Source organism: Epinephelus lanceolatus, chromosome 3, assembly GCF_041903045.1.
Source record: "Epinephelus lanceolatus isolate andai-2023 chromosome 3, ASM4190304v1, whole genome shotgun sequence".
NCBI classification, from domain to species: domain Eukaryota; kingdom Metazoa; phylum Chordata; class Actinopteri; order Perciformes; family Serranidae; genus Epinephelus; species Epinephelus lanceolatus.
The window spans coordinates 18755562-18779598 of record NC_135736.1 but is presented as its reverse complement, the minus strand read 5'-3'; the positions used below and the strand labels follow the sequence as shown (position 1 = coordinate 18779598).

Genomic DNA, 24037 nt, shown 5'->3' with positions numbered 1-24037 from the left:
AAAAGTTACACTGTGCAGTAGTATCAGAAACAGAATAAAAAAAAAAAGACAAATTGCCTACTTGCCGAATTTTGGATCACCAACAAGATGATCAAAAATGTCAATAGTTAAGTTGAATACGTTGAAGGACCTTTTTACCTCACAGTCCTTACATTGGAGACATAAACACAGCTTTTCACAGCATGTTTAAGATACAACACACAGACTTATCAGTGAGTCTTAAACAGGAATCAGGAAACAGCTCCGACTCCGAGAAGTCCCTGAGTTGTTTGGCTCCTAACATGAAGGTTGCAGTCCTATCAACACAACAATGCTAGTAGGTTTGAAACGCCAGCAGTGTCGCTCTTTAGACTGATTTCACGCCACCGCCATGTTGGATTTTAAAAAAATCAAGAGGTGGGAGGTTTGCCCCGCCCACTGTTTACTGCATTGAAAATAGTAGTGTTTTGAGAGGGAGGCAGTTATGTCTTACTGCTGTGTACCCCAGTGCAACTCGTACCAACGGCGAGAAAGCGACAAAAACTTATCTTTCCACCGATTTCCCAAACATTGTAAGGGGGCTCATTTTTCCTCATTGAGCGAAATGCCTTCGCTCTCACAGCACTCCCTGCCTCTCTCCACCTGACTGTAAAATCATACAACACCAAATGCATGGAATATCAATTAAGACAGTAGAGTACACAAGGCACATAGTAACTTGTTCGTTAACGTTAGCTACAGCAAAGCGGCTAACGTTAATGCAAGCTTGAACAAATTACAATGCATTTTAAGCTTAACGTGATGTGTGTACTGTGCGGTCCTACTGATGAATAACAAACTTTAGGAAACTAATGGAGAGTGAAAAAGGTGACAGATACCGGGGCAGACTTAGAAACTACTCATGAGTATTTTTTTCAAGTGAGTAATTTTACTCATATTTGAGTACAATTTACACCATATAATCTACTTCGCTACTTTTAAAATCATAAGTCGCTACTGACTACGCCCACAATTTGAATTAATATTCAAACCTTTCATCTGCATCTTTGTAGCCAATAAGGCTGTCCGATCGCGACTGCCCCAATTAATCTATGACGTAAGGAAAGGACAACTCCGCTGCAGCAGGCACAGGTGTCTGGTGGTAACATACCTACACAGTGGAGTAGACTAATTTATGGACTAAAGATTTGGAGACAAAGAAGCCAAGGGTGAGTATCCATGCATTCCACGCAAATCCCGTGAGCTCCACGCCACAACATAATGGCTTACCGGCGACAGAGAAGTCCGACTCCAGGTCCAGTAATTTCCTCTTTCATTGGTGTCATGACTGCCCAGTAGTACCTGGACAACCGAGCTGTGGCGGCACACTGTATGTGGCGTGTCAGAGGAGAAACGAGCCGTTCACATTTCTCTCTGTGGCAGGTAACGGTCCACAAACCTCACCGCACTTTAGGGACTGTTCTTTACTTGTCAGGGGAGGAGGGCGGCTGGTTGATTTTTATTTTATCTTTTTATTTTATTTTGATCCCCCCTATGTTAATCACTTATTTATGCTGTTTTTGAAGTACGAATGAGTCAATAAGTAATTTATTCCATTGAAATATCACTGATGTATTATAGAAAAGTGATTTATCTTTTTATGAATGACAAAAGGCACATCTGCCTCATTTTCGCTATGGTATCCTGATACTACTCAGAACCGTGATACTTTCACTGGTATCGTACAGTGGGTCCCAATTTTGGTACAGTGACAACACTAGATGTCACAACCATTCCATTCGGAGTCGTGCAGTGAGGCGGCTCGGGTGCCGCTTAAAAAAGTGTTCCCCCACTGCTCTCTCAGAGGCCCAAAGTGTTCCCCTACTTCTATTTTTACAAATTAAGCACTGGTTATTAGTTTGGCTAAGATAAGTCTGCAAAGATATTGTCACTGCCACTGGTTTGCCTGATATTAAAATAAGACAGAGCTAGCTAACATGTGCGCGTGCCTACATGCATAATTAAGCTACAATTCTTAGAAATGTTTTAGCTTAATATTTGGACAACCACCGTCATTACAATAAATTAAATCTGTAGTCATTTAATACTCACAGGCCTACATTCAGCAGGCCTACATTTTGTGCTAGAGTGACGCTATGTTATATGAAACATTAACCATGAAAATTAACCATGTCATGTTAGCTTGTCGGTAAGGGGGGTAAATAGTGCTCCAAATTCAGGCTAACATTTAGCATGGAAAACAGGGCACAAGCAAGGGGTCCCTTGTTCTCTTACTTCAAGATACCTGAATGAAGATGTTTTCGTATGATAAGCGTTACCCCTTTACAGACACATCCACTTCACTCTTATCCCTTGCAGTTTTGTGCAAAACCCACGCGGTTATTTTGCGTGCGGTATTTATGTAATTTCGCCTATTCTATTTTATTATTCCTGCATATTGGGGTCCTTAAACAGTATTACAGTTGGATAAATTGGGGCTGACTGGAAAGCTGTGACTCTTGTGGAGTCAGTGAGCCCCATGTATTCATGTGTGTGCCATGTGTTTACACTCTTGCCTCATAATAGTCATATCATTGCAGTAATTTCACTGTATAAGGTGAGCTGTTTTTGATATTTTATACAGGTGAATCGAATCTAATGCCTGCTATTGACGACACAATAAAACATCCATCGGTTAAAAGTAATTAATACTCTGAGTAGTTTTTGAGAAGAGTACTTTGTACTTTTACTTAAGTATTTTTTAAACACCAGTACTTTTACTTTTAATTGAGTACAATTTAAGCAATGCAACAGTACTTGTACTTGAGTAAGAATTTTCAGTACTCCTTCCACCTCTGGAGTTTGAGAGAGACATACTACCCACACTGTTATGATTAAAATCTGGTTGAAAATCAGCAAACTATTTCTCTGATAAAGAAGAAAGTAAACCAGTGTTTAAGAAATACTCAGCTGCAATTAGTTTGTGTGTAAATGTGTTTGTTTCTGCATTAACTCAACAGGTAGTGAAATGGTGGAGGCAGAGTTGAGAAGTATCCAGATCGTCACATCACCGTACACCATTCACTTCACGAAAACACCCAAATACTTCAAACCAGGAATGTCCTTCGATGTTGCGGTACAGTACTCATTAACATTTACATTACTGACCACATAAATTTGGATTTTCACAAACAGCTGAGATTCCAGATAAAAAGAGCAATCTACCCACCAAGAGTTTGCATCACCATAAACTACTTACTTACTTGACTGAAAACTAATTTAATAACGTGTTTGACCTTAATAAGATGTGTTTTAATAAGGCAGTTAGACGTTTTCTGATCGTTCGGTTGTGTGTGTGTCTGATGGCAGGTTGAAGTTGTGAATCCTGATGAGACTCCAGCACAAGGTGTTGCAGTGGTGGTCGATCCAGGCAACGTGCAGGGCTTCACCGCAGCCAATGGCATGGCAAGGCTCACCGTCAATACAGTCGCAGGGAACGCAAGACTGACAATCAGCGTAAGTCTCTGAAATCTTTTTAAGGGAGTGTTCACCTCAAAATCAAAAATATGTACTTTTCCTCTTACCTGTAGTGCTATTTATCAGATGAGATTGTTTTGGTGTGTGCTGCAGAATGTTGGAGATATTGGCCGAAGAGATGTCTGCCTTCTCTGGAATATTATGGGACTAGATGGCACTCAGCTTGTGGTGCCGAAAAAATACATTTGAAAAACTCAACAGCAATGTCTCATTCCAGAAATCATGACCCAGTTACTCAAGATAATCCACAGACCTTGTTGTTGATGTAGGAACTATTTTCTGTCTACTAAACTACACCGACCAATCATATCACTGAGCAGAGGGAAGTGTTCATCTACTGTTAGCTCACCTAGGACCACTGAACTAGCTAACGTTACAGCGCTGCTGTGGATGAGTCCATCAGTGTTTATATCTAAAGCTGTGCTTGTAGCCCGAGCCCCTTGTCCATTAGTAGATGCATGTTTCCTTCTCTGTGGTGACACAGTTGGCAGGTGTAGTTCAGTAAAAAGAAAACAGTTCCCACATGAAACTGCTCACAACAAAGTCTGCTGATTATCTTGAGTAACTGGGTTGTGATTTCTGGAGAGAGACATCGCTGCCGAGTTTTTCAAATGTTTGTTTTTGGTCCTTTGAGCACCACAAACTGAGTGCCACATGGTTACATTTTATTCAAGAGAAGGCAGACATCTTTACCAGCACTCTGCAACTCACACCAAAACAGTCTAGACTGATGAATACTACAACAGGTAAAAGGAAAATCTTCATTTTTGATTTAAGGGTTAAATGTCCCTTTAAACCTCTATTAATGGACATTTTGATATTCACATTTAGTGGTGAAATCAGGCAGTGCTATCACCTAACCCTGCAGCTCTAAACAGATTTTTAGCTTCCTTATAGCTGATTGTTTTGGCTCTGCTGCTTACATGTTTACTGTACAGTAGGTGCATGGTGGACTTTAACTTAGTCAGTTTTATGTCTTTTTGTCAGTTTATTGAACATTTTTATATTGCTAGGTTAAGTTGTGCTGGGCAAAGCTACAATAAGTTAAGATAGGATAGGAGACACTTGAGACTTTTCATGTATTATTAATAACTAGTCCATACCCATTGGTGGCTTTGTCACCTTCTACCTATGCCAATCCTCAATGCCTATATGCAGTTTGACATTGATTGACCACATCAGTGAGTAGAAAAACGTGGGACAGACAGAATGACTGACTGACAGAATGACACACTGACAGTTTCTGTGATTATGTACAGCATACCATACCATGACTTAGTCATACCAAAAATTAGAAAGAAAAAACAAACATTTGGCCACAGGGGGAGCCACAGCGATCGGTCGCATTTGAGCCATTTTTAAGCAGTTTTCTGTTGTTATAGCGCCACCCAGTTGCCAATTAGAGTTAAATTTCTCCAGTCACCTTGAGGCGCCCTGTTCTACATATCTACCAAATTTAGGAAAAATCAATATGGCGGTTAGGCCTAGATAAGAAATGAGCTCTCTAGCGCCCCCATTTTGTTTGATGGGGTCAATAATGGAGGGGTCCCGTCAGATTATGTGTGGTCATATGCCTACAAAGTTGCGAGGTGATCGGTGAAACCCTTGAGATGTGATACACCTTTATGTGATGAGCCACGCCCTCCGCAATATTCATTGCCTTATAGAAGCTCAGTTTTAGTAAGTTTTCCAACTTTTGCCAAGAGGGAACTTTAGATATTGGTCCCTAGATTATGTTCACCGAGTTTCATGCAGATCGGTCAAACTTCCTAGGAAGAGATCGATTTTAAGTGTTTTTGTTTTAATTCAAAATGGCGGACAATCTATATAACTGGAAGTTATGGGTTCTTGAGGCAAATTTGTTCCTCATGAGGAGAGGCATCTCTGTGCAAAGTTTCATGTCGCTACCACATACGGGGCATGAGATATGCCCATTCAAAGTTTGCAATTTCAATCGGTTGCTATAGAGTCCCCCTTTGGCCAATTGATGTAATATTGCTTCATTTGCATCCTCCCATGACCCTCTACCACTGTGCCAAATTTCACATGGATTGACCAAGTCAGTGAGGAGAAAAACGTGGAACAGACAAACGGACACACCCGTAGACAGTTTTCGTCATTATATAGTAAGATCTGTTTGTGTATATTTACCCGTGTGTGCCATTAATTGCAGGCAAGGACCAATGATCCTCGTATTTCAGCTGAAAGACAAGCAAGAGCCAGCATGACAGCTGTCCCATATACCACCAAAAGCAACAACTACATCCACATAGGTAAGGGACATCCTGAAATAACATCAGGTGGTTAAGATAAAAGGGGTAGCGGTAGTGGTATGTACCATGCACTACATTTGTTCAGTATTAAGCACTTATCACATGTCACATTTACAGGTGTGGATACAGCAGAGCTGCAATTAGGAGACAATCTGAAAATCAACCTGAACCTCAACAGACAGGAAAATCACAATAGTGACATCACATACCTGGTGAGAGATGTTTAACACCATGTGTGCACACATATAATTATTTTTGTTGCATTCCACAACCTGTGTAGTTGTGATAAGAACTGATCCAAATCTGTGTCCCCAGATCCTGAGCAGAGGTCAGCTGGTGAAAAACGGCCGTTACAAGACAAGGGGCTCTAGTTTCGCAGAAAGGTCGAGGCGGATTTTGCAAGTTTGGCACACCATGTGCCTGGCGCAGCTACTCCTCTTTCCCACCTCCATCCCTCCTACCTGCGCAAGTTGGAAAGAGGGAGGAGAGAAGGCGTGGAGTGGAGTGGGATGTGAAGGACTCCTGCATGGGCTCGGTGAGACATAAACACTAATATAGCAGCGTTTAAAGTGCAAACAACAGGCTACACCCATGCACAAACTGATAAAGTTAACTCAAACCTATTTTTGACATATGAAACTGCTTGAACAAATACAAAACAGCATGTCTCATTCATTGATCTCACCTTCACATGTAGCTGACACTGGAGTCATCGAGACCTGCTCCATCCTATGAGCCTCGCAGGATGTTTGGTCTGAAGGTCACTGGAGACCCAGGGTCCACAGTAGGACTGGTGGCAGTCGACAAAGGAGTCTATGTGCTGAACAACAAGCATCGTCTCACCCAGAAAAAGGTCATTTTTTTTATTTCATATTGATCTATAAAGTTTTTGAAAGTTGCTTAATTTAAAAATCTATTTAAACAAATGACACGTGAACTTTCGTGGTAGATTTTGGCTTGAAATTATGTCCAGTATAACTTTGCCCTGCAGCAAAGACATTGCCTGAGTAAGCGTGTCTCATGCCATGTGTCTTGTTTGTTTGTATCTTTGTGTGTGAATGACCTCCATCGTGCTCAGGTGTGGGATATTGTGGAGAAGTATGACACAGGCTGCACACCAGGTGGAGGGAAGGACGGTATGGGTGTGTTTTTTGATGCTGGGCTATTGTTTGAGTCCAGCACGGCTTCTGGGACTGCCTACAGACAAGGTGACACTACTTTACTCTCTCCTACCTTGAACGTAGCTTCTTTAGGCTTTTATACTGTACCAATGAAATTAAAAAAAAAACAACTTCATATTAAAGGGTCTTTTCAACTAAATTTAATTGTGGGTCCTATTTTAATGATCAGCAGTGTATGGTGTAAGTGCATTTAGGGTGTGACCAACTGAGGTTTTGCAAGTTAAATGACACATAATCTAGGTGCAAAGTAAAGCACAAGGAGTTGTATTTAGTTCCTCAATTAAGCATAGGTGTGTTTTAAATATGTATTCAACCAATCAGTGTCATCTCCCACTCCCTTTAAAAGCCAGGTACACCTGCAGCTTGTACAATACTGTTTACATGGCAGATTTGGCAAACTGGAGAAGCTGCTGAAAGTAATGCAGTAAGAGCTGTAATGTGACTGCAGCAAATATCACGCTACATTTAAGCAGCAAAACTAAAAGCTGTCGGTATAAACTTGACGGAGGAAACAGAACTAAATGTGTAGCGTCTGAAATAATTATTGAAGCTACACTGCTCCTTGTTGGTAAATGCACACAGTGTCTCTCTTAATGGGGATGCACTAATCAAAACATTCTTGTACTCATACCTCCTTACCTCTCTCTCCTGCACAACCCTCTTCCTTTCCAGTGAGTCAGTATAAAGAGAAACTGGAACGTGACTGTTGTTTGGATGGCATGCAGAAATCTTTGCTCTCATACTCATGGTGCAGCCTGTGTTGCAGCCTTCCTGCACTGCTGTAAGGAGATGGAAACCCAGCGAGCTGAGATGAAGGAGGATAGCCTGTGACTGGCTCGAAGTAAGAGACAAGGACGAAGGATGGGTTGAAGCCCTGGGTGGTTATTCATCATGGTTATACTGGTAGTTAGAAAACAATCTAAATAATAACATTTTAAATTTCACTTTAGGTGAGGAGGAGGACAACAGTTACATGGACAGCAATGAAATTGGTTCACGCACCAAGTTCCCTGAAAGCTGGCTGTGGTCTGATATCAAATTGCCTACTTGCCCTCGACAGTCACCCAACTGGTGAGTCAACTGGAATATAGACATAATAAAATACACTGATAACTACATTAATAAGTGACACCATGGATATTAAAGCTATCCTTTACTACTCAAAGCATTAACACTTCTCTTTGTTTCAGTGACACCACATCGTTTACGAAAAACGTTCCTTTGCAAGACTCAATCACAACCTGGCAGTTCACTGGCATCAGTCTGTCACCGACTAATGGTGAGAATTCACAGACCAAAATCTCTCCTGTGTTTTAGTTGTGCCTCCAACTTTAAACCTCTCCAATCCCTTACACATTCCCCTACCTCTCTTTCTGTTTCATCAATTGTTTTGTTTTTTAATCCCTCTTATCTTAAAAGGAATCTGTGTCGGCCAGGCGTTAGAGGTAATTGTCCACAAGGAATTCTTCATCGATCTCAAGCTGCCGTACTCTGCCGTCCGTGGAGAGCAGCTCGAAGTGAAGGCAATCCTCCACAACTACAGCCCAGATCCTATCACCGTAAGTCGGTATTATTATTGAGACGATGATATTTTTCTCAGGAGTTTGCAAATAAAGCAGCAAAAACAACAATGAACACTGGACTAACGATTCAAATAATGGAATGAAATCTTTGATAAGTGTTATAGCTTCACATGGTGGTCAGTCCAACACTTGCAGCAACCTCACTGCAATATTTTCAGCTTTACATTTCTTTAAAGTCCAGATGCATCATTGTTAGATGCATAGGCATCAATTTTAAGGGGAACACAGGGGTCACGCGCCCCCTTAATATTTATAACATGTACATTTGACTCCAGTGATAAAAAACATCAGAGAAATGCGAAGAAGCAGCAGAAGACATTCCCACCTTAAATTGATGAAGGAAATATACAAAGTAGTGCATAAAAATTAACTAGAATGCAAGAAATTAAATTTCTTATGCTGGATATTTTCTGAGGGAGGACCCCCAACCTTCCCAGTTCCATATATGTCCGTCCCAATGTTGCTTCTTGGTTAGGCAACCCACAATGAAACTGATGATTATGATCCTAACGATGGTGGGGGAGGGGTTCATCTTTGATCAACGGCACATATACCTCAGTCTTTGTCTCCATCTTTGTCTCGTTTTCAAGGTGCGTGTGGATCTGATTGAGAAGGAGCACGTGTGCAGTTCAGCTTCTAAACGTGGAAAGTATCGTCAGGAAGTCAACGTTGGGCCCCTGACTACCAGATCTGTACCCTTCATCATTATTCCCATGAAAGATGGACACTACCCCGTTGAGGTCAAAGCAGCTGTTAAAGATTTGTCCCTCAATGACGGAATCATGAAGATGCTACGAGTGGTGGTAAGAGAAATGGGAAACAAACAGCAATCTCCTTGTGTTAAAGTAAATGTAGAAAAAGGGCTTTAAGAAATACTTCGGCCGCAAAAAATCAAAGTCCTTGAATATGTGAAAAAAACTGTTTTTCTCACGTCTCCACAGAAAATGGCAAACGTATTAAATCAATTGATTGACTGGGGATGAGGTTTAACAACAGCAAAACTATATCAAAACATCGTTTACGAACTCTCACTCAATTCGAGCAGTATAATCCAAGTCTCATTCATCCGGCTGTATTCTTAGTACTTCCCAAACACATATGACAGCATATGACTGGATTATTGAGACCTGGGTTTTACTGCTTGAGTATAAATGGCTGTTCTGATATTGCATTTTGTTACACTTCAGTCGATAGAGATTACTCAAAAATAACTGTGATTTCTAATGTTTATCCTTATTCCAGCCTGAAGGCGTACTGATTAAACATCCTCAGATTGTAACTCTAGATCCCACTAATAAAGGAGTTGGTGAGTTTACCCATATAATAGCCGCAATGTGCGGTAATTTGGTAATATATATAATTTCATCACCTGCTAATTGAGCCCCAAACTCACCCACTGCTTCTCTTTTTAGGTGGTAAACAAGAAGAAACTCTCAACAGTGAAATTTCTGAGAAAGATTTGGCTCCAAACACACCTACCAGCACACAGATTTCTGTGACAGGTGAGATAGATTCTGTCATGTTATGTGATACTGTGTTTGTACACTGGACTCTGCACTGGTGTAAACTGGTGTAATTCTTATTGGGAAATGACCACCTCACTGGGTGTTTTGGTTTCTCTGTTTGTGTGTGTACGTGCAGGAAGAGAACAAGTGGCTGCACTGGTGGAGAACACCATTAGTGGGAAATCTATGGGTAGTCTGACCTATCAGCCCTCAGGCTGTGGAGAGCAGAACATGATCCACATGACCCTGCTGGTCATTGCAACCACATATTTGGACAAAACCAACCAGTGGGAGGCTGTGGGCTTTCAGAAACGTGCTGAAGCCCTCCAACACATTCAGACCGGTAAGCTCACACACAATCACACACACAGACACTTATCAGCACAGGTACCAGAAAGCTCCATGTCCCTTTTACACCAATTAGCTCTGGATCTTGAACCAACAAACAGTAGTAGCAAATTGGCAGATTTCATTGATTACCTGAGAGCTTTTGTTCTGTTATTACAAATTTTTGTTTTTATCCAAAAAACAAGCATGGAACAACTATTAATTAGACCACTGTAAGCTATTTTTTCCCAATGATTTCTCATTTGACTCATCTATTGTTGCATTCATTATCCTCTCTTTCCAGTCTGTAGAATGTGACACACCCACTGATGTGACGGTTCACACTTCAGGTTAAGAAAAATCTGCTATTTTTTTTTTAACTTTTTGGGTTCCAGACCAATTTACCTTTGGTCCAAATCGAAATCTGAATGGCTCAAAACTAGGCGTGGCTACCGGAGCGGAGCCCACTCTGTTGGTGGACAAGGGATATGTGCGGTATTTTAAAGGGTGGCACCATCAGTGTTCTTTTTTGTGTTTTTCAAGTGGAAACTCCAACTCAACTGTTATCAGAATGCCGTGACATAGCTTACAGTGCTTACACCCTAACTGATCAGTGGTCAGGGTAGCAACTCTTTGTATTCTACAATGCAAAATGACTGTTTCTGCAAAATGACTGTTTCTGTCAAAATACTTAACTAACTTAACTAACACTCATGTTTGAGAGATTTAGGCCCCCCTGGCCTTCATCTCCAAATTATCCCTCAAATTAACATGTGCTGACCAGGAAGAGACTCAATATGACCACAAAGACACATAAAATGTTCACAAAGAGACACAAAACGACGACAAAGAAATGCAAGAGAGCTGCAAAGAGACAAACACATGCACCACAACCAGCAAAAAGGGGAAAAACAACCACAAAGAGATACAAAATGATTACAAAGAGGTACTAAAATGACCACAGAGAGACTCAAAATGAATACAAAGGGAAGTAAAGCAACTTTTTGGAACCGAACTGACATGGCGTCCACAGCACAACGACATCATGCAGAAACCTACATCAGGTCATGTTGGAAACATTTTTTAAAAGGCCTTGGCACAATAGCATTTTGAGGCTGAAACATACTTCAACCAAAATTTTAAGCACCTGGTGAGGCACTCCAACCATCCATGAACTCATATGTAGTTGTTTGCACACCCTTGATTAGCTTAGATCCTGACTATATGAGGATGATGTATTTCATGTGCAAGTACATGAAACTAAACTAACACCCTCTCCTCTCCTCTCCTCTCCTCTCCTCTCCAAGGATGACAGCATATGTTGCCAAGGTGTTTGCCATGGCCAACAATCTGGTGGCGGTGCAAAAGGAACACATCTGTGAAGCCATCAAGTTTCTGAAGAGTTTCTGATTCTTAATCTAAAAAGTCAGGAGTTAATTCTGCTGGAAGAGTTTAAGAAATGTTTGCCTGACCGCATTGTTGTGTACTTGAATGAACAGAAGGTAAAATCACTCTCTGCTGCCGCCGAGTATGTGCTGACTCACAAGACTGCTTTTCCGTCAGTCTCTGTTGAGAGGCCCCGATATACTCCAGCTACACAAACTGCATCACCCAACGTACAAGGTACAACTAAGGATGACAGGGAGTGTTATTACTGTCACAAACCTGGACATGTCATTGCTGAATGTCGTAATCTTAAGTGCAAAGGGTTACAGTCACCTTCTCAGAGCGCGTCACAGCCAAAAGGTATTGGCCTAATTCAAGCAGAGCCGTGTATAACCACTGAATCTAGTGATGATGAAACTCTTGATGCTTGTTTCAAGCCATTTGTATTCGATGGTTTAGTGTCGCTAACAGGTGAGCCTGCTGAGCAACGTCCGGTACGTATTTTGAGAGACACCGGTGGCTCACGGTCGGTGATACTTGCCTCCGTGTTACCATTTACTAAACAATCCGCCCGTGGTTTTGGTTCTGTGTTACAGGGCATTGAAATGGGATACGTTCCCAGGCCCGTACACCACGTTCATGTGCAGTCAAAACTAATCACCGGTTTCTTTCCCATCGCTGTTTGCCCCGTGTTGCCGATTAAAGGTATTGCTCTTTTAATGGGTAACGACATAGCCGGTGGTAAGGTGACCCCTCAGCTGGAAGTGTTGGATTCCCCTCAGCGCACAGAGGATGGTAATATAACCCACGCACATTCAGATTTGTTTCTAACCTGTGTAGTCACTCGCGCACAGGCAGTCAAAAATAAAGATGATGATGATGTTTGTTTATCTGACACTGTGCTTATGCCAATCTTTTCAGAAGAGGCTGAAATGGAGAATGAGACGGAGATCGCTGCTGCGTCTCCCTGTGAAACCACCACCGAGATGGTGCGCTCCGCCCGCTCAGATATGCCACCATCTGACGGCGCGTCTTTCCCGGTAACCCGTGAACATCTGTGCGCTGCTCAAAGGGCTGACCCGACGTTGAAGAAGTGTTTCTCCAATGTGGTCAGTGCCAACAAAGCAAGTGTTGAAAAAGTAGCATATCTCCTTGATAATGATGTACTGGTGCGTAAATGGTCTCCTGCTGCCGCGGATTCTGATTTAAACTCTGTCTATCAGATAGTTGTCCCCACCTTGTACCGCCAGCATGTCCTATTGGTAGCGCATGAAAGTCAGTGGGAGGGACATTTAGGTGTAACAAAAACCTACCAACTCATACTCAAACATTTCTTTTGGCCAGGCCTAAAAACTGACATTTCTAAGTATTGTCGTTGTTGCCATGTTTGTCAAATCGCCGGCAAGCCAAATCAAGTCATTCCTCCAGCTCCGCTGCATCCTATACGTGCCATAGGAGAACCATTTGAGAGGGTAATAGTAGACTGTGTTGGTCCCTTGCCCCGCACGAAAAGTGGAAATCAGTATTTACTTACCATCATGTGCGCTGCCACTCGCTTTCCCGAAGCTGTCCCGTTACGCAAAATGACAGCCAGCTCCATGGTGAAAGCTTTAACAAAGTTTTTCTCCACATTCGGCCTTCCCCGGATAACCCAGACTGATCAAGGCACCAATTTCCAGTCGAATATTTTCAAGTCCTTGAAACACTGAATGTGAAACATGCCGTCTCTAGCGCGTACCACCCCGAATCCCAGGGCGCGCTAGAGCGGTGGCACCAGACACTGAAATCCATGCTCCGTAAATACTGTCTGGAAACAGAAAAAAATTGGGACGAGGGAATTCCGTTTGTGTTGTTTGCTGCTCGAGAAGCCGTTCAAGAATCTTTAGGATTCAGTCCCGCCGAGCTCGTTTTTGGCCACACGCCCCGCGGGCCACTGAAATCCTTAAAAGACAAATTCCTGTCGTCCAAAACTTCTCCTGAAACCAACGTGTTAGATTATGTAAGTAAGTTCCGTGAGCGTTTGCACCATGCCAACTCCCTTGCAAGAGAGTCTCTCTCCTAGTCACAGACGGCGATGAAACGTCAATTCGACCGCTTCGCTGTTCCCCAACACTTTGAGCGGGGTGAGAAAGTTTTGGCGTTATTACCTATTCCCGGTTCATCTCTCTCTGCCAAATTTTCCGGTCCTATGAAGTCTGTGACCATCTGAGTGATACGGATTACGTCATAGGCACCCCCGAAAGGAGGCGAAAAACTCGGGTGTGCCATGTCAATATGTTAAAGCTGTATCATTCAAATGCTGTGTCTGCAAGTGGTCCGAAAAAGTCCGATATTCCTCCGCTGTCCGTTGTTTCTGGCAGTTCTGCGTTGATCGTGTCAGAAACCCCAAATGCGTCCGACGGAGATGATGATTTGATGATGCGTCATTCCTCACGCCAAAGTGCTCGATTACCGAACTCTGAGATGTTGAAAGTGTTGCCTTCCCACTTAACTCACCTGGCAGACGAGCAACAGTGTGATGTAATTGACTTGATAAGCCGTTTCCCATGCCTTTTCGGGGATGTCCCGAGCCGAACGACAGTTCTCCAGCATGACATTGACGTTAAGGATGCAAGACCAATTAAACAACATCATTACCACGTTAACCCAGTTAAACGGGCACTGATGAAAAAGGAGGCCGAGTATCTCCTTCAAAATGGCTTAGCCACGCCCAGCTCCAGTCCCTGGAGTTCACCGTGTCTTTTAGAGGCTAAATCTGATGGCTCCCCTCAGTTCATCACTGATTTTCGCAAGGTAAATTCAGTGACAGTCCCTGATTCATATCCTCTGCCGCGGATGGAGGATTGCGTGGATAATTCGGGCACAACCAAATTTGTGAGCAAATTAGACCTGCTCAAAGGTTATTGGCAAGTACCACTGACAGACCATGCCTCCAAAATTTCCGCATTTGTGACCCCTGATCATTTTTTGCAATATACAGTTATGGCTTTCGGCATGTGCAACGCTCCAGCCACTTTCCAGCGCCTAGTAAACATCGTCTTGGTCGGCCTGACTAACTGTAATGCATATTTAGATGATTTGATTGTGTACACCACCACGTGGGAGGAGCACATGAAAATCCTTGAACAGGTGTTTGCCTGTCTCGCTGCAGCGTCGCTCACGTTGAACTTGGCGAAATGTGAATTCGGCAAGGCCACCATCACCTATTTAGGGAGACAGGTGGGCCAGGGTGAAGTGTGCCCCGTTGATGCAAAAGTCTCCGCCATAACAGAGTGTCCCGTTCCATCCACTAGAGGAGCTCTTCGCAAGTTCTTAGGCATGGCAGGTTATTATAGGAGTTTTTGCCGTAACTTCTCCACTGTCGTCCACCCATCGACAAGTTTGATCAGTCCCAAAGTGGATTTTGTGTGGACTCTTGAATGCCAACATGCCTTTGAAAGTGTGAAGTCCCTTCTAAGCCACGCCCCTGTGCTCGCCGCTCCCGAACCCTCGAAACCGTTCAAAATAGAGGTTGACGCGAGTGCGGTGGGTGCAGGCGCGGTGTTGCTGCAAGAGGATGCTGATGGAGTTGATCATCCCGTGTGTTACTTCTCGCGAAAGTTTAACAAGCTCCAGCTCCACTATTCCACTATTGAAAAGGAGACCCTTGCTTTGTTGCTCGCACTACAACACTTCGAAGTGTATGTCGGTTCAAGTTCTTTCCCGGTTGTTGTCCTGACCGATCATAACCCCATTGTTTTCTTGTCCCGCATGTATAACCACAACCAACGGCTCATGCGGTGGGCTCTTATCGTGCAGGACTACAACATAAACATACGACATAAAAAAGGTTCTGATAACGTGCTAGCAGATGCCCTGTCCAGGTTGTGGTAAATATGAATTCTGATTATTAGGTTACAATACCTATGGGTTTGTATTTTAAGGGGAGGGGTGTTACGGCCACCGCCGCCGTACCCCTGCCTCATAGTTTAACTTGATATAGTTGTGTGTTTTATGCTGAGCAGGCTGTGTGATCCCCTGCACCTGATTGGCTCACGCTGAGGAGGTGTGCCTTCCCCCCACCTTCCATCTCCTGGCCGCGTCTCCTTCGTTTGGATTGGCACGGTACCACATCAGCTCCACCAATCCCCAGGCTGCAGTTGAGGAGCAAGGCTATATAAGCTTCAGCCAGCTCATCAATCAGGCAGCTGTAGAGGAGCTTGCCAAACGTGTCTCTGGAGTTATGTGAATGTTAATGTAGCATTAACTTGAATGATTGAAGTATATGAGGCACTAGATAGATAGGACTGGGCTAGGTAAAGTAAGGTTCAATAACTGATTGCACTATCGATACTGACAGGTATCTCTACTGTTTAGACACACTAGGTTAAGGGGTGCTGCTCTAATTGTGTTATGTTTTGAACCAGTCTAGAGTTAGTTAGCGATTTTGTTTCTTGCTTTTGATTTATTTAGTCTCCTTATTAATACTCTAGTTTTGGTTCTATTTGTTTCTTTAAGTTGAGCAGCATCCATCAGCCCTTTCCTTTAGCTTCGCCTCACAATTTCTGTTTGCCAAACCTTGTTTAATAAATAATTTTACTTTTACCAACTATAACTGGTTTATGTTGCTTCCCTTTTCCCACCACGAGCTAGGGGTCGTAACACCCAGCAACCTGATGGCTTGTTTAGAGAAGCTGGAAAGGTTTCTCACGGAGAGATGATTGTACGTACATTAATTTAATTGACCACAAAAAAGGAGATGAAAAAAATGATGTCATTGACTATCATCTTATATGAATAATACAAGTTTGTATGCATGTGTGTGTAGGGAGATGTGCGCGGTGCAAATTCAGATGCCTCCATGACGGCCTTCTGCCTCATTGCCATGCAGGAGTCACGCACACTATGTGCAGCCACTGTTAATGTGAGTAAGCCTGTACCTGTATGCCACTGTTTTCTCTTGTTCCCAAACTTCTGTTATTTCTTCTTATCGCAAAGCGAGGCACCAAAACATCTTGCAGCATTTCAATGTGGCCTGAGCTGTTGTGCCACGGTCAAATCCAGAGAAATTCTTGAACAGAAGGGGATATTTCAAATAGATGCATTACTGTTATTTGACTCATTTGACAGCCTTTTATATTCATACTGAAATCTCTGCTATCTCTCCGTTCTCACCTTATTCTCCCCTCTCCTTCCTTTCCTCTCCCTTTGTCCAGAGTCTTCTAGGCAGTATTGACAAAGCAGTGGCCTACCTGGAGAAGCGTTTGCCCAGCCTCACCAACCCATATGCCGTTACCATGTCGTCATATGCCCTGGCCAATGAAAACAAACTGGACCGCGAAATCCTTAACAAGTTTGCTGCCCCAGGTATCGTCACATGGCAATATGCTTAAACTCATATTCATAAACATACAAATTACACATTCATGAAAAATTACTATCAAATATATGTTTGAGGTAATTATTAACATTTATGTAGACTGTCCCCCAGAAATGACAATGTAAATTGGCAACCAGTTTTGATCAACTAAATGAAAGGGCTCTTGAGTATGTTAAATGTTAAATCCAATTATCAGATTTTTTAATCTCTCAATCATCAATATCTGTATTGGCCTTAAAAGTCCTTATCTGTCAGGCTCTCACATGCATAACCCTGTATGTGAATTTACACTTAAAAGGACCAAATGACCTTAAAAGGACAGAAATTCTTAAAAGTGAGCACATTTTCCATTCTTTTTTTCTAAATTTCTATGACATTATTTTTCTTTTAAGATTAGGGAATGGGTAATTATTTGTGAAATAACATTATTCCAGGTAGAGCAGAGGAACAAAAACAAATTTGTGTGTGTCTTCCCCAGAATTATCCCACTGGCTGACACCTAAGGGACGCATTTACACACTGGAGGCCACAGCTTACGCTCTTCTCGCTCTCGTCAAGGCCAAGGTGAGCATGTCCCACTGGTGTGTGTTTGACCAGCATGTGATGTTACAGAAGACATACAGCAGAGTCCTTATCCACACTGCCTCACTAAAAGGGTTCAGAAACAAAAGTCAGTGCAACGTGTCTGACGGTGACTTTACTACCTCAAAATGTGTTTATGTATAAACACATATATTTTTTCAGTTGTTTGTTTGGCTCTTTTTAACATAACTGACCTTTGAAACGACTGCTTTCCACTTTACAGAGCTCTCTTTGATTATATATAGATTTTCAAAGGCATTTTTCTGTACCTATTGCTATGACTTGATTATTACGTTACTTGTGACCCAGTTATATCAGGGTCTCTACAGGTTAAGTCAGGTTAGATTTAAGACTTTTAAAGACTTTTTAATGCCATTCTGAATTAAACTGAAGACCTCAACAGAATTGGGATGTGGCGTTTGCAGTCAGGTTTTCTTGGCGATTTTTGTTCCTCATTCTGCATGTGAACATCCACTGCCTTGACAGAGTCTGAAAAACTTCTTGTGTAAAATACACTGAGCCTTGTTTGCTTTCCTTGTACCAGTTTCAGCCATGCCATGAAATCTTGGCTAAATAGTTAATTCTTGTTAAATTTGCACTTTCTCATGTTATTCAGGGTACAGTGACAGCTAGCTGGCAGACAGTGGATCCTCCACTCTCGTCATCCTGGAAACAAATAATCAGCGTTGTTGGTTCCCCTATTCTGATCTGTGTGATGCTAATGCGAGATGCGTTCTGTGAATTATTAAAAAAAATATATATGTCAGCAATTATTTTGAGGTTTTACAATGTAATGTCAGAAAAAAACAGTTCATAAGACCTATTAAGGCCTTACTTTTAGGTGACTGAATTCAATGACTTTTAAGACATTTTTTAAGGATCTGCAGGAACCCTTTGTATCAGGCAAGTGACTCCACTGTAGAAGACAGTTGCATGTTTCCTATACCGTTCAATTGTTTTGTCCAGTTGTATTCTAACAGTCCCTTGGTTAAATTTTACTTTTTGGTTTAAGTAACTGAGTTACTTTTTAATGAAGTAACTAGTAACGGTAACTACTTACTGTTTTTCAGTGACTAGCACAACACTGGCCATTATAGACAAAAACTGATGTAGAAGCTTTGTGGTCGGATTTGGAAACTGTGAGGTTACAATCTAAAACATAACTGTGCCAGAATCAGGACTTCTCACTATTTTTACCTTAGTTGTGTTATAAATTGTCAACCACCTAAAATTTTAACCACTGACTTGCCTTCTCTTGATAAAGGCATTTGAAGACGCCAGACCTATTGTGAGATGGTTCAACAAACAGCAGAAGGTGGGCGGAGGCTACGGATCAACTCAGGTAACACAGCCCCTTCTCTCCATCTTGATACCTCCACATCTTATGTTAGCTTATAACTTTATTAAGTTGTGTTTTCTCTTCCTCACTCTTTTTCTCTCTCTAGGCTAATATAATCGTGTACCGGGCTATAGCAGAGTACTGGGCCAGTGCTAAAGAACCAGAGTATGACCTGAATGTGGACATCTTGTTGCCGGGCAGGTCAAAGCCGGAAAAGTTCAACTTCAACAGGCTCAACCAATACGCCACAAGAACATCTAAAGTGAGAAGCCACAAAAATAAAAACACGGTGGCTCATCAATCATTAAGCTTTTTTGTGTGTCTCTTCTGCTGATCCCTGTGTACATATCTAATTGCCCACAGCTCAATGATATAAACCAGGATGTGAAAGTGACTGCCACGGGTTCAGGAGAAGCAACGGTGAAAGTAAGTACAGACATTTTTACATTTTATACTCTTGAGTTTTACTATCTGTTGATTATTGGTGTGTCCAAGATGAGACCAAAGATTTGTGCTATATTTTCCTAAGACAGATGTCTATTAATTTATCACATATTAAGATGCACTTTTGTCCGTGTGACAGATGGTGTCGCTGTATTATGCTCTACCTAAAGAAAATGAGAGTGACTGTGAGAAGTTTAACGTGTCAGTGCAGCTTATCCCAGGTAATTTGGTGCCTTCTGTCTCTTTCTGTTTATTTGTCCTCACTTGCCTCTAATTGTTGTAATTTTATCAGTTTACCTTAGATTATGACAAACCAATAAATCTGATACTCAATACAATGTTTTGCTCCTACAGAGAAAATTGAAGAGGAGGAGAAGATGAGAATAGAGGTTTTGTAAGTACAATCAAGTCGTCATACTGACAAGCGTTACAAGTGTTATTCTGCTCATTTTCAATTGTTCTGCCCTCATGATGCCTCCATGTGCTTTGCTGCAAATAGATGTCTGTGATTTTTAGGGGCCGGGCAGCCTCAGCTGCCAGGACCCTATTGTTATCCTGCATCTTCTTCTTCTTCTTCTTTCTTTTCTTCGTCTTCTTCTTCTGAGGAAATCCTACTTCCCATGCGCGAAAAATCACCAAACTTTGCACAAGGTCCAGTCTCATGCCAGATTGCCGCAGCTGCAAAAACAGGCCAATAGTCCTGATGGTGGCGCTACAGCAAGCCTCTAAAATTCAAAATTTTGAATATTCACAACAAATCAACCATACGTGCTACAGATTTGCAACTTTCACCAAAATGTAGCCCCAATACTGAAGAAACTTTTGTCCATTTAAACCTATTGCAAATTATGAAGTCCATCACTCTGTTTTTTTTTCAAAAACTGTAAAACTTCTATCTCCTCCTACAATTTTTGCTCAATTGACACCAAACTTGCTACAGAGCATCTTCAGACTGTCCTACACAAACGATCCACATGGATTTTTGATTTATTGAAAATTGAGCCTACAGTGCATCAAAATGTTTGACTGTAAACAGTACTGTAAACATATACTTGCAAATTCTTGCTAAATACATTTTCAATGTTCATTAAAAAAATGACAAAATTTTGGAGTCATGGTAGATGATGTTTGGAAAATATCAGAATATCAGAATATATTATTTATCTCAAAAACTGAATTTTTTACAGCATTTTGAATTTCTCTCTCATGCGAACAATTGGAGTCAATGCAAAAATGGCATTTTTAAGCATCACTTTTTCAATTATGGAGCCAATAAATCATTGTTAAAAACAAATTACCAACATCTCAATGCTGTCTAGATGCAATTTGTGTATTTTTAGATTTTTGTCTTTATAACTGAATTTTTGACAGCTGTTTGAAATCTGCCTTTACACACTAACAGCTGCTGTCTTACACACAGGTGACTGGCTTAGTCAATTTGAGAAGCTACATATGACATTTTTGTTTGCCAATTAGCTCAGTGAGATAGAGGATGATTCTTGGTGTTGAAGATTGTGAGTTCAAGCCTCAGCTTGTTCAACATTTCCATATGAGAAATCTACCTACACTTTTCATAAAGGTCCAGTCTCATGCCAGATGTCCTCAACTGGAAAAACAAGACAATAGTCCTGATGGTGGCGCCACAGCAAGCCTCTAAATTTCAAAACTTTGAAAATTCATAACAAATCAACCATATGTGCTACAGCTTTGGAACTTTCACTTTGAAATTTGCTTTTCCATGGCATGGATGGCTACTGTCTGGCACCCTGATGCTTGGGTTAGTCAATTTGATTTGATTGATTTTATGTATGGACCCCAGGAAGATTAGCTGCGCAGCTGCTAATGGGGATCCAAATAAAATAAACAAATAAACAAATAAACAAATTTGTGAAGCCACAGATGAACTGTCACTTGCCAATTAGCTCAGTGAGATAGAAGACAGACCTCGGTCTCAGAAGTTGAGAGTTCAGGTCTCAGCTAAGGCAGAATGGACATTCTAATGTGAAAGTCCTATGTTCAGGCATCATGCTATGTGGATTAAAGACTACTAAGGTTAAAATAATTATGATCCAGGCAGTTTTGCGGAGAGACAAATACTCTTTATCAACACTTTTCCCTGTTATCCCTTGTCTCTTTTCCCTGTTTATTTGGCTTAGCTATCAGTCAATATGCAGAGTCTATCCAATAGCTACTTTTACATTTTCAAAAATGTTTTCATCTTTGTCACCATGGATAATGTTTAGCTTTAAGCTAGATCAGGCCAGTTTGTTCATAATTGCTAGAAGTTAATGTTATTCTTACTTTCTTGTTCTTGAGTTTTTTCTTTCCTTTGTATATTATGAGTCTGATCACTTCAGCCACTCATCCACAATTTGAAGGGCATGCCATAATTATATTGTTGCCTAAAATTGCCCGGCCCCGACCATTGCTGCACAGCAGCTATAATTTTTTCTTGAATGAGCTCCTTTGAGCTGGCCTGGAAATCCACCCCCAAATCTAGAAAGATTTAGTGTCTGGCCATGAGTAATGAAAATGGTCCAACTCGAGGGGCGGCACCAATCATGCATTTGAAAATATCACTGCACGCAATTGGGTAACACTACGACCAAGCAGAACAATACACGGGATGACTTATACGCTTAGCTATCAGCGGAGCTAACTGGTAGATTAGACTCTTGCCGTATCCGTTCGGCAAAACAGCAAAAACGTCCTTCTTGCAAAGGAAAGACTCGAGCGCTGTCTTCTGTTCCTCTTTTAGAGAAAAAGCCAAGTCTAACTCGTTCATTGTAGCGGCCAAAGCCATTTTAAACAGCTGGTGTTCATCCGTAGCCATCTTGCAATGTTTACTGACTGATTCCAGACTTCATTGTCGCAGCGCTGTCATCATCTGTTTAGCTCGCCTCTGGCCCGCCTATATCAGATAAACCAATGTGATTGGTGCAGCTCGGTTACAAGGGCATAGATAATGAGCATCATTACTGATCGCCAGAGTGACTCGCTGAGCAAATTCAAATTGTGCTCTCGCGAGAACTCTGGATTTCCAGGGTAGCTTTGAGCTGCTCAGAGTCTGAAATTTTAAAGGATATTTGATATGACATTTTATAATGAGCGTTACTTTCTTTCTCTCCATCATCTTTACGCTTTCATTTTAATTATTCTGTCCATTCTGTTGGCTTCACTCCCAACACAAATGAGCTGGACTTGGTAAGAACTACAAATACACAAATACCCACGCAAAGTTCAGTCAGTGTGTATTGTTGGGACGAACAAGCTGTGTTTTATGGTTTGGAAAGTCGTCTGACGATGTGTGATTGTGTGTAGTTGGCTAAAGGACGTGCCCGCACCATTGCAAAATATGAGATGAACACAGTCCTGTCAGAAAGAGGCTCACTCATCATCTACCTGGACAAGGTGAGACATCACTGTTTCCTACCTCTACACTATTTCTCTCTGCCTTGTTCTTTCTTTATTTATCTGTTTCAAATTTGTCCGCAGGTTTCTCACACAAGACCCGAGGAGATCAGTTTTAGGATCAATCAGAAGCTGAAAGTGGGAGTCTTACAACCAGCTGCCGTGTCTGTCTATGAATACTATGACCGTGAGTCTCAAAACACTAAGAAATATATGATGTCTCCATGTGTTTTGCTGCTTGTAGATGTCACAGTAGATGAATTAGCTAAATTTTTGAATTCTTTATGTTCATTTTTTGATAAACTGCAGTTGTCACTGAATATTTCTTTTAAAACTTTCTTCCTTATTGCAGAATCACATTGTGTGAAAATTCTACCATCCAGAGAGGAAAGCTGGACAGCTACTGCGGCTCTGTAGAAATGAGGAATGCACATGTGCAGAAGGTAAATGGGATGATGTCAATCAGACCTAATCTATCTACTGTAAACATACATTTGCCCCAAACACCTAAAGACAACACAAACATTGTGCTTAACAGAGGTAAAGCACTGATCAGATGTTTTGGGCTTATCATCTGCACTGTCTGTAAACTGCAGCAATTTATACCCCTCAATGAAGTGGGAGAAACAACAAGAGTCCACAGCCACACTAGGGTAAATGCTAAGTCGTGCTAAGTCGAGTATTTCGCCGAGTCCTGCCCTACTATGCTGTGACTACATTCTGTGATTGGCGTGTCAAAGTCAGGGGCCAATAGGGTTAGGACAAAGAGGTCATGGTACAGGTTAGTACTAGCCAATCACAGCACATTAGAGCAGGGCTAGCAAAACATCTACATTAGGTGGGTACATGCTAGCATCTACCCCATGCTGGTGGCTCTGAGTGGCTGTACCATAGGCACAGCAGCACTTTGAGCTAAATGCTATTGTCAGCATGCTAACATGCTCAAAATGACAATGCTAACATCCTTAGCCTTGGCAAATATAACGATTATCCTTGGCACCATCTTAGTTTAGCACTTTAATGAAAATGTCATGAAAACATGAATGTCTGTACCTTATGGTTAGGTAGCATAAATAGTTGTAATAGTTATTAGCACCAGAGCGTACTGTCAGAGGCGACAAGCACCTGAAGGATCCTGTATAATCAGAGCAG

At 41.7% G+C, this 24037-nt stretch overlaps 1 protein-coding gene and 1 pseudogene across 3 annotated transcripts in view; both read left to right on the top strand.

Annotated features, from left to right (window-relative positions):
* Positions 1–24037, top strand: part of LOC117254742 (complement C3-like) — a 64240-nt gene that overhangs the window by 38530 nt on the left and 1673 nt on the right. The window lies entirely within an intron of this gene.
* On the top strand, positions 2943–23302 carry LOC117250738 (complement C3-like; annotated as a pseudogene). The gene is made up of 30 exons (XR_013490851.1): positions 2943–3094; positions 3328–3474; positions 5669–5768; positions 5886–5980; positions 6084–6303; positions 7562–7790; positions 7900–8020; positions 8140–8228; positions 8369–8508; positions 9123–9335; positions 9775–9838; positions 9945–10034; positions 10174–10597; positions 11672–11723; positions 12347–12545; positions 12672–12859; positions 12974–13025; positions 14731–15430; positions 16383–16452; positions 16558–16653; positions 16946–17096; positions 17588–17673; positions 18956–19033; positions 19137–19292; positions 19394–19456; positions 19614–19695; positions 19829–19917; positions 22796–22885; positions 22970–23072; positions 23238–23302. The product of XR_013490851.1 is annotated as a complement C3-like (transcript).